This window comes from Carya illinoinensis, chromosome 1 (genome assembly GCF_018687715.1).
Source record: "Carya illinoinensis cultivar Pawnee chromosome 1, C.illinoinensisPawnee_v1, whole genome shotgun sequence".
Lineage (NCBI taxonomy): Eukaryota > Viridiplantae > Streptophyta > Magnoliopsida > Fagales > Juglandaceae > Carya > Carya illinoinensis.
In genome coordinates this window covers 14,346,991-14,359,025 of record NC_056752.1, presented here as the reverse complement: position 1 = coordinate 14,359,025, position 12,035 = coordinate 14,346,991, and the positions used below count along the sequence as shown (strand labels likewise).

Below are 12,035 nucleotides of genomic sequence, written 5' to 3'. Positions count from 1 at the left end.
CTCCAATTGCAAAGTCACTTGCATCGCACATAACTTCAAGAGGTTGACTCCAATCAAGCACAATCACAATTGGTGCTGAAATTAGTTTCTCCTTGAGTGCATTAAAGGCCTGCAAACAAACAACATCAAAGTTAAATGCAGAATTTTTCTCAAGAAGATTACATAAAGGTTTAGAAAGTTTAGAAAAATCCTTGATAAATCTTCTATAAAATCTCGCATGTCCCAGAAAATTTCTGATTCCCTTCACATTCTTTGGAGGTGGTAGTTTCTCTATGGTTGCAATTTTGGCTCAATCCACCTCAATTCCTTTAGATGACACTCTATGGCCAAGCACGATCCCTTCTTGAACCATGAAATGACACTTCTCCCAGTTCAGGACTAGATTCATATCTTCACATCTCTGCAAAACAAGAGCTAAGTTATGCAAACAATGATCAAAAGATGTACCAAAAACTGAAAAATCATCCATGAAAACTTCCATTATATCTTCCACCATATCAGAAAAGATAGCCATCATGCAACGTTGAAATGTCGCAGGGGCATTGCACAATCCAAAGGACATCCTCCTAAAAGCAAACATTCCATAGGGGCATGTGAATGTAGTTTTTTCTTGATCTTCAGGAGCTATAGCAATCTGATTATACTCCGAATAACCATCCAAAAAACAATAGTAGGAGTACCCAGCCAATCGATCCAACATTTGATCAATGAATGGAAGTGGAAAATGATCCTTCCTTGTTGCTTTATTGAACTTGCGGTAATCCATGCATACACGCCATCCCGTGACCGTTCTTGTAGGAATGAACTCATTATTGTCATTTTTCACCACCGTTATTCCACCCTTCTTTGGTACAACTTGCACTGGACTTACCCATGAACTGTCAGAAATAGCATAAATGATTCCAGCATTAAGGAGTTTCAAAATTTCAGCTCTCACTACTTCCTCAATTGCTGGATTTAATCTTCTTTAGTGCTCGATCGTTGGCTTGTAAAGCTCCTCCATTAAAATTTTGTGCATACAAATGGAGGGACTTATTCCTTTTATGTCAGAAATAGTCCATCCCAAGGCTGTTCTATGCTCCCTCAATACACGCAGCAACTTTTCCTCTTCTTCGGGTGTGAGTGATGTAGCAACAATCACTGGAAAGGTATCACTATCCCCCAAGAACGCATAGCGAAGATGCTCAGGTAATTGCTTCAACTCCGGAGTTGTATTTTTCTGCATCTTTTCTTTAGCATTTTCAGATTCAGCCTTTGGCACCACCGGCTCTAGCTTCCCCACTTCATTACTAAGTGATGTAACCAGCTGCAATGCTCCCAAAGCAAAAACATAGTGGAGAAATTCTTCACTAACAAAAGGCAAGTCAGATTCACAAACAACAGAATCATTAAAATCAAAAGCATGAGATGAAGTGGTGATACAGCGTTCTAGGTGATCGGATGACATATCTTCTTGAAAGGCCTCTTCTACACATTGGTTAATGACATCTACCCGAAAGCAAGTACTTGGATCTTCTGGAAATTTCATGGCTTGGTAGATGTTGAACATAACTTCTTCCTTATTAACTCTCAATGTTAATTCACCCTTTTGAACATCAATCAAAGCTCTTCCCGTGGCCAAGAATGGTCGGCCAAGAATTAGAGGGACTTCTTCATCTTCTTCCATGTCTAACACCACAAAATCAGCAAGAAAAATAAATTTATCCACCTTTACCAATACGTCTTCTATCATTCCATGTGGATACTTGATGGACCGATCCGCTAGTTGTAAAGAAATTGTTGTGTGCTTCATCTCTCCAAGTCCTAATTTCCTGCATATAGAAAGTGGCATAAGATTAATGCTAGCACCAAGATCACATAAAACCCTATCAAAAAATGAATTCCCAATAGTGCAAGGCAAAGTGAAACTCCCTGGATCTTTTAATTTTTGAGGCAATTTCTTTTGAAGAATGGCACTGCATTCTTCAGAAAGCTTCACTGTTTCAAACTCCTCCAATCTTCTCTTCTTGGAAATGATGTCCTTCAAGAATTTGACATAGTTTGGCATTTGTTCCAAGGCATCTGCAAAAGGAATATTTATGTGAATTTTCTTAAAAATATCCAAAAATTTAGAAAATTGTTTATCTAATTTTTGCTTTTGGAAACGCTGAGGGTAAGGAAGTGGAGGAGCGAGAATAGGAGGATTGTCAGGAAATGAAATTGCAGGAGGCAAGTCGGTCTCTCTTAGTGTATCATTGACAATCTCCTCTTCTTCTAATTGATCTTTGCTTTGGCCATTGTTCGCAGCGATAGGGGTGGACTTGCTCTCCTTTAATGGTGACCTCTCAATTTCTTTTCCACTCCTAAGTGTGATGGCATTGCATTGTTCCTTTGGATTAACTTCAGTGTTACTAGAAAAAGCTCCTCTTTGTTGGGCATTGATGGTAGTGGCTAGTTGCCCAATTTGCAATTCAAGATTCTTCATAATGGCTCCCATATTGCTACAATGAGTCTCAATGTTGTCCAACCATGAATCAGTCTTTTTAAACCTTGCATTGGTCTCCTGAACAAAGGAAACCATGGCATCCTTAAGTGACATCTTCTTCTCGCTTGGTTGGCTATCAAATCTTGGAGGATGTTGAGGTTGCAACACATTCTTTGTATTTCCATATGACAAATTCTCATGATTTCTAAGCCCTGGATGATAGTAATTTGGCATAGGATTACCACAATAGTTGTAGTTCCGATTGTTGACATATTGAACTTGTTCTTGACTCGCTTCATTACTTGGAACTATTATACTTGTAGATGCAACATATTCTATACTTTGTGGTATCCTTTGTGTTGTCAAAGCTGAAATCTGATGAGATAGAGTAGCTACTTGAGCTGAAAGGGCTGCTATCGATTCCAAGTCATGACTTCCAGCAACCTTCTTAGCCAAAGTCCTCTCAGTTGGTCATTGATAGTTATTTGAGGTCATTTCTTCCAAAAGGGCAGTACCACCCTCAGCTGTCTTCGACATCAAAGTTCCACCAGAAGCAGCATCAACTATAGTTCGAGTTTGCCCATTTAACCCATTATAGAACATCTGAACTTGCAATCAATCTGGCAATCCATGTTGTGGGCAAAGTCGAACCAAGTCTTTATACCTCTCCCACGCGTCATAGAGTGACTCAAAATCATTTTACTTGAACTGGCCAATCTCACTCCTGAGTTGGGCTGTTTTTGCAGGAGGAAAGAATTTAGCAAGAAACCTCTCAGCCATGTCCTGCCAACTAATGATGCTTCCCGGTTGTAGAGATTGTAGCCAACCTCTAGCCTTGTCCCTCAAAGAAAAAGGAAACAATTTCAGTCTAATGGTGTCTTCAGTAACACCATTGATCTTCACAGTGTCGCAAATCTCCAAGAACATTGCCAAATAAATATTGGGATCATCCAGTGGCAATCCGTTTAATTGAGCCTGCTGCACCATGCTAATCAAAGCTGGTTTGAGCTCAAAGTTGTTGGCATTAATTGTCTTGCGCATTATGCTCAAGTAATTTCCATTCACAACTGGTCGTACATAGTCCTTCAAGGTGTGTGGTAGTGCCTCACATTCTTCTTCAGCCATGACTAGTATCTTATTTCTTCTTCGTGATCTAAGAGTTCTTTCAATCTCTGGATCAAAAGGAATAATATCACGAGATCTAGCACGGCACATCCAACGTCAAAAACACACCTGTAGAGCAAAGATAAAATAAAATTCTAAATTAAAACCACGATTACTTTGTATCGATATTGACAAAAAGAAAAAGAATAAACCAATCCCTGGCAACGGCGCCAAAAACTTGATCGGTGCAAAATTGTAAGTGCACAGTATCTTAGTTTTATAATAAAGTGATAAGAAAATATCGTCCTCAGGGATTGGTACCTTACTTTTGCCAAATACCAAAATTATACTAATCTCTATTTTATCTAGAGGAATCACTAAGATTTTTATAGTTGCAAATTAAACTAAGATCAACTCAAAGAGAAATACGTAAAGGAAATAAAACTGACGTTCAAAGATCAAATTTATGGGAAGGAAAACTTCTAGAAAATCGATTTCACCTAATTCTTCACTATGCTTTTCTCATCCAGCTAATTTAATTTAATTATTTTCGTCTATTAGCAAATCTCTAATTCATCCAAAAGCCTCTTTCGATAGTCAATTGGAAATGACTCTTGTTTATCAATTCACACAAGAATATGCAAATTAAATAATCAAGAAAGCAATAAGATCAATGATTTAATTATTACATAGGTTCATACAAGTCTTTCGATCTCTATATTTACTTATGTTGAAATATTCAAGATCTACCCTATGATTCCCTCTTTCGATAGCAAATCACAAGATTAAATATCATCTAATCAATGGCCAGTTAATTAGAAGCAATAAACTCAGAATAAATCAGATAAACAAAGAGAGAATTGCCTTCAATTAGCATAGACAATCAAGCATAGTTCGGAAATAAGTTACATCGTTTTTCTAGAATAAATAAAATTTAGCTCATGCTAGAAATGGAATTCAACATAAACGAATTCACTATAATTATTCTGAGAATATTGAAAGAAAATAAACGCTGAAAAATACTCCTCGCAGCCGCAACTCGTCTTCAAAAAACTCAAGGAAATGATTCAATACTTTTCTCTCGTCTGTGCTCGTGTATGATTCCAACGTACGTGCAAAATATGGAATTCCCTCTCCAAAACAGATGAATTGAATCCTTCTAGCTGTGTTTTTCTGTCCCAAAAAGTGTTTTCCAGTCAACCACCGCTGCCATAGAGTGAAAAATCCCTTTTATATGGTGTGACGGCGAAAAACCTTAAATCTGTCAAAATACGATGTTCGCTCAAGCGGGGTGTCGAGCGCACATCGAGCGTTCGACTCTGCCTGATTTCGCTCGAGCAGCCAATGTTTCTGCTTAAGCGATCTTTGTTTTCCAGCAACCCGCTCGAGCTCACTGTCAAGCGGCAGTCGAGCGTTTGAATCTGCCTGAATTCACTCGAGCGGCCAAAAGCCTCCGCTTGAGTGATCTTGTAAAATCTGCAATACAAAATTTTGCAAGTCATCACTTCACTCCAAGGAGGGGAGCATTTTAGTTGGTTGGAAGTCTATCTTAGACAATGTTCTAAGATAGAGATCTGCCTCTCAGACGGTTAGTTTGGAGGCGTTAGACAAGACTCTATCAGCTACAAAGTTATTTGTGTGTTGGGGAGTTAGAAAAGATAGAGTTTGGCTTGTATTTTTCAGGTTAGAAGTTATGGCTATCTGAAACTGTAGTGATATTAGCTTGTAGGGATTAGTCTCTAATGTAATTGCTCTAGTCCTTGGGGCTAAGAGAATTGTACTGTTGATATCCTTTTAATGAAAGGTTTTCCATAATAAAATAAAATAAAATAAAATCATGGAGTGCTTCACTCTATCATTTCTACGACCAAATGTTGTGTGTGACGGTCAGGAAACACCGAAAAGGGATCATATTTGATTCAAAATCCGACCCCCATTTTAACCAACTATTATCCAAATAAAATGCACTATATCACTATGTGAGATGGGCCATACCTCTTAGACGGCAAAAAACAGTCGATATACGGTAGTGTTGGTGGCGAGTGGTAGCGTGTGGTGGAGATTGGGCTTCATATGACGGTTTGTGCAAATGGAAAGTGTTCAACATTCAAACTAAGTATTTTGTATCATGTAGTCATGTTCGAACAAGTATGTTTCCAATTCGAAGACTTTATCTGTTTAAATTAATTGTTCAAATAGAATTTTGGATTTTCAAAAAGATGCTTTAGCTGTTTGAACTGTGTACGAACCCATTCAAACATGTGGATTCGTGAAACTTCCAAAATATTGTATGAAGATTCATTTTTGTCCATGATCCTGATCCATTCGAACTAGCCATTTCTTGGTTCATATGGATATATAAGTATACTGTATAATTACATATTTAACTATATATACTATCATAAATATATAGATTCTTATACTATACTATATAGTTACGATATAGATTATTATAATATACTATAGTATAGTAATATGTAATGTATATATTATAATATGGTATAGTAGATTTATATAATATATAATATAGTATAATGTATATAATATAATATAGTATAGTGTATATATATATGGAGTATAGTATATGTATATAATAATATAGTATAGTATAGTATAGTATAGTATATGTATGATCATATTCAAATGGTCCCGCACTGTGTTTCAACAGAGACTATACAGCATGATAAGTGTATTCGAACGTAAAGGATGGGGCTCATCTTTGGGGGGAATTTACCGCCAAATCCATGGAATCTATACCCATTTGAGTGCAATTTTATGGCATTCGAACAAAATTGCATAGGCATTTTCACATACTCAAACTTGAGTTTGAGAGAATATGTTGAGGGATATTCTTTTCAATCTATTCGAATAGATTATAACTCGTTTGAACGGTGCTTTGATGAAATAATGTGTGTGGAAGATAAGGCGCCATTTCTAAAATTTCATGAGGAACACTTCTTTACGCATTTGAAGGTGAACATTAAACTTAAATCACCTAGACTTCCTTCAACTTCAAAATTTTAGAGAAACAAGGGGGAAAGGCTAGTGGTGAGGAGGGGGAGGGGGGGATTTTTGCCTCTTAGTGTGTTCATACTATATGCCCATCTATTAGGGTTTGTATTTTTTTTCCATCCAAATAGTAGATTTCAATTTATATGTTTTTGTAGATTTATTTGTTGAGTTATTTGTATTGTGATTAATTGTTGAATGCTGTCTAACTCTTGAAACTTTTCATTTATAGGTTTTAAAAATTCGGATAGTAATATTGGATTGCATAACAAAGAAGTAATGTTTTTAGTTTTTTGATAGTGATGATAACGTATATTTCGAACTTGATAGTGGGTTTGATGTATATTGGATTGTTGATGATATTGATAATGTTTTGTAATTTGTTTGAATTGATATATGTGAATGAAGATTAGCGATATATGTGAATGAAGTAGATTAGGGATTTGAGAGATTAGTCTTTAGATGAATTGAAGATTGAATTTAAGATTGGATTTGTGTAAGATTGAATTTAAGATTAATATCATGTGGTCCCAATATTCATTATTTATATTTCTAAGTTTATATTAAATTTGTGAGTAAATTAGTATAGTGTTTGGTCTTTGTGACTCGTGTAAATTATTAGTGTTTGGTCTTTGTGAATGATGTAAATTATTTGCAGTGTGTGGTCTTTGTGAATGATGTAAATTATAGTTTTAAAAGACAATTTAAAACTATAAAAACTTTATGTCAATTATTGATGACATAATATGAATCTAAACCACATAAAAATCCCTAATGTAAATATAAACCAACTACTTAATTACCTATTAATTTTTAACTCAAATAAAATATTAGTCTCATTTCCATAAATTACATAATTGACATAATATGAATCTGAACCACATAAAAATCCCTAATTTAAATATAAACCAACTACTTAATTACCTATTAGTTTCTTTTCAATCCAAATAAAATATTAGCCTTATTTCCATAAATTACATAATTAACATAATATGAATCTAACCCACATAAAAACTCCTAATTTAAATATAAACCAACTACTTAATTACCTGTTAATTTTTAACCCAAATAAACTAATAGTATTAATGGAATATTCATGTTAGTGTGTTTGCATGTTTGAGTTCCTGTCTAATTGAATCTTAGACTCATTCAAGATTTGTACCCTAATGTTCATGATGAATGTTTAGGTACAATTCTTGAATTATCCAAAGTGAACAATTTGAGATTCTATCATCTATATGGTAGATATATTCAGTCTAAAACTCTTGTGTTAGTTTGAGAATTTGGTTCAATGTTTCTTTGCATTTTTCGGGTGTGTGTTCCGAAAGTGTCTCGCCCATGGATAGGGTCGAGCACTTTATATGTGACGCCCCCAAATCCTCACGCCCGAACACGGGGAAATCGAGACATCCGGAAGGTGACAACCCGGGTCACCATCCTATCGACGGGTGCCGAGTGTGTGCAAAGGCAACAAATGTGCACGAAAGAACACGCAGTGGATAACGAAAGTCATAACTAAGTACCAGAATTTTTCTTAACGTAATACAAGCTGTTTAAAACGTACATAGATAAAATATTACAAAACACAAATACAGTTTTATACAAATATAAAACACAGCATCAGCAGCCCGGCGAAGCCGCATCCTCGGGCTCAGCCTCCTCCTCTTCGTCCCCTAACTCTGCACCAAAAGCTACGGAACCAAAATGGTACCGCAGGTAAGTAAAACCCAAACACTACCAGATAAAAACACATAAAACTCAAACAAGATGCATGAAACATGCCCAATGCACAAATCCCATAAAACACCCGTTTTCCACACACGCCAAAAACCCATTTGGCCGCTCAAACCATTAACCAATTTTAACCGCGTGCACCATGACCTCCCCTAGGGGTCATCCGCACACCCTGGCTCCAGTGCCACACCGCAGAGTACCACCACGCATGTGACACCTAACGAGCGATGCCCAGTTCCGTGCCCCGCACGTTCGTAGCCAAGCATCCTCTAGCCCTCACCAGCAAAGGGCCACGGAGTCGGTGCGTAGGGCGATGCCCGGTTTCGCGCCCGGCGCGTTCGTAGCCAAGCAACCCCTAGCCCCCGCTCCCGTCGTCTAGCGACAACTCAGGGGACATCACTCAGTTTATTCCACTCCCGAGTGACCAGAGGAGCTCCACCGGGATAATAACCCATCCCGGTTTGGGCTCGTGATACACACGCACCCGTAAAACCACTCACGCCAATACACAGGTTTTTCACACAAATCCACAAACACACGTGCATGCGCCATGTAATGCCATAACAATGCATAATAAAATAATCCAACAATCATAAATCAAATAAACAAGCAATTCCGTCCTCCATCCATCCGACCCCCGAAACTCCTCGGACTCAGTCCGGAATCAACAACCAACAACAATAAATAATTGAATGAGCAATATATATTAAAATCTGAAAATAGGGTTTGGAAAATACTTACAGCGCTATACGGTAATTTTAGAAAACAAGCGGCGTTGCAAACGGCGGCGGAAAAGCAACGTCACAGTGAAAATTCACTGCGGCCGTGGGTTTGAAAAACTCACTTTTGAACGAGGACAAACTAGGTCACGAGATTGATAGGGTATGGTCTAGGGATGGTTGTGAAGCTATTGGAAGTGATGAACGGCCGTGGGTGGCGGCGGAATCGCCGGAAATGGCCGGAAAACGCAAATCGGAAACTAAGCTCGTAGGAGCTGTTCCGGTGGTCGTTGGAGGCCGGAAATGGGTGGGTTAGGATGGCAAGGAGTCGGTGATGAAGTGGTGAAGAAGTGGTGGCCGGAGGTGGAGCGACGGCGGCGGATCGGAGCAAAATCCGTGCGCCCTTCTTGGAGCTTTTCCGGCCAAACGGCCGGCCGGTTGGGGGTGGGCTTTGGAGGGGTGGTGCACCGGAGGGAGGGGAAGAGAATGGGACCGGTGGGGGGCCAAACGGTGGCCGGACGGCAGCGGTCTGGGCTGTTGAAGGGACGCCCGGCGTGAGGGAGAGGGAGGAGAGAGAGAGAGAGAGAGCTCGGGGGGGTTCGGACGCGGGGGAGAGAAAGAAAAAAAGAAAAAGAAGAAAAAGAAAAAAAAGGAAAGGAAAAAGAAAAGAAGGAAAAAAGAAAAAAGGAAAAAAGAGAAAAAGGAAAAAGATGTGAAAAGAAATGAGGTCCAATCCTCACTCCGGGAAAACGAAGCAAACCGCCGAAAAAGATTAAAAACCACAAAAACAACTAAAAGAAATAAAACACAACATCAATTAAATTAAAAACAAATTTTAAAATGCAAATAAATTAAAATAAATAACTAATATATTAATTAAAATAAAAACAATTATTTCAGCGAAAATACGCTCAAAAGCGGGTCATCACATCCTCCCCTCCTTAAAAACAATTTCGTCCTCGAAAGTGCATATCAACCACCAACTCAAAACAAGCCACAAGAAAGCACATAAACCATCTGTGATCAAGATTAAGACACATACCTTCCTTATTCGAACAAATACGGGTACTACTCCCTCATGTCCGCTGCTCGCTCCCAAGAGAAGTCTTGTGCCAATGGATCTCCCCAAGGCACTTTAACCAAAGGTATCGTCTTGGACCTCAACTGTTGCTCCTTCCAATCCAAAATTTGCGACGGAACAACTTCGTAAGTGAGATCCAGTTGCAACTGAATACCCGCTGGGTCGACGAAGCGTGGCTCTTGCTGTCCAAAGCTCTTCTTCAGGGATGATACGTGGAAGACATCATGAACATCCCCAAAATAATCTGGCAAAGCAACTGTATAGGCGACGGACCCTACTCTCTCCAGAATCTGAAAAAGGCCGACGTACCTCGAATCTAGTTTCCTTTTCTTACCAAAACGCTTAACACCTCTCATGGGAGAGACTTTAAGATAAACCCAATCACCAACTTCAAAAGACAACTCTCTCCTCCGGGTGTCAGCGTAGCTTTTCTGGCGACTCTGAGCTGTCGCCATTTTGTCTCTGATGATCCGGACTTGGCTTTGCATTTCTTGAATTATTTCGGGTCCAATTACCCTACTCTCCCCAACTTCATCCCAACACAAGGGCGACCTACAATTTCTCCCATAAAGAGCTTCATAGGGAGCCATCTGAATGGTCGCATGGAAGCTGTTATTGTAGGCAAACTCAATGAGCGGCAAATGATTTTTCCAACTCCCTTGGAATTCCAGGACACATGCTCGCAACATGTCTTCCAGGGTCTGAATGGTGCGCTCTGACTGGCCGTCTGTCTGCGGGTGATAAGCAGTACTGAACTTCAACTTAGTACCCAAAGCTGCCTGCAAACTCTTCCAGAACTGCGATGCGAACCTCGGGTCTCGATCCGACACTATACTCTTTGGTATGCCGTGTAGCCGCACTATCTCCTTGACATACAAACGGGTCAACTTACCCAAAGAGTCGGTGTTATTAACAGGCAGAAAATGAGCGCTCTTCGTTAACCGATCCACAATCACCCAAACAGAATTCTTCCCACTAGGTGTTCTCGGCAAACCCACTACGAAGTCCATCGTGATGTCATCCCATTTCCACTCAGGAATAGGGAGGGGTTGGAGCATACCTGCAGGTCTCTGATGCTCGGCCTTTACCTGACGGCACGTGTGGCATTTCTCCACATATAAGGCAACGTCTTTCTTCATTCCATCCCACCAGTAATTTTTCTTCAAGTCTCAATACATCTTTGTACTGCCGGGATGAACTGAATACGGGGCCGCATGAGCTTCCGCCATGATCCGCTCTTTGAAATCTGAGTCCTTTGGGACCACTCTGCGATCTCGGAACCGAAGTATCCCATCACTATCCAGGCTATAGTGCAACGGCCCTCGAGATTTTCGGACTCTTTTCCTGATGTTCAGCAGCTTTGGATCCTTTCTTTGGAGAGCTTTCAATTCTTCAAAATCAGTTACCCGAATATCAAGAACTGAAGACAAAATCTCTACTTGCTGCGAACCCTCTATAAGGAGCCTTCTCATCTCACAAAGCAACGACTCCAATTCTGACGGCTCGGCTTCATCTTCCAAGTGTGACTTCCGGCTCAAAGCATCAGCAACTATATTAGCCTTCCCCGGATGGTACTTGATCTCACACTGATAGTCACTGATTAGCTCCAGCCATCGCCTCTGCCTCATATTCAGATTTTTCTGGGAAAACAAATGCTTCAAACTCTTGTGATCAGTAATACCTCGCAAGCTTCCCCATACAAGAAGTGCCGCCAGATCTTAAGGGCAAAAACAATCGCAGCCAATTCTAGATCATGCGTCGGATAATTCTTTTCATGGTCCTTTAGCTGGCGAGATGCATAGGCTACAACCCGTCCTTCCTGCATAAGGACACAACCTAAACCAAACTTAGACGCATCACTGAAGACTACGAACGGCTTATGCGGTTCTGGGAGTGCTAACACTGGTGCCGTTGTCAACCTGTT

The 12,035-nt window shown here is 39.6% G+C and overlaps 1 non-coding gene across 1 annotated transcript; it reads left to right on the top strand.

The window, feature by feature from the left end:
• Positions 1–3,089: 3,089 nt before the first annotated feature.
• On the top strand, positions 3,090–3,196 carry LOC122293649. Its single transcript, XR_006237327.1, has one exon. It is a non-coding gene; the product is annotated as a small nucleolar RNA R71 (small nucleolar RNA).
• Positions 3,197–12,035: the final 8,839 nt, after the last annotated feature.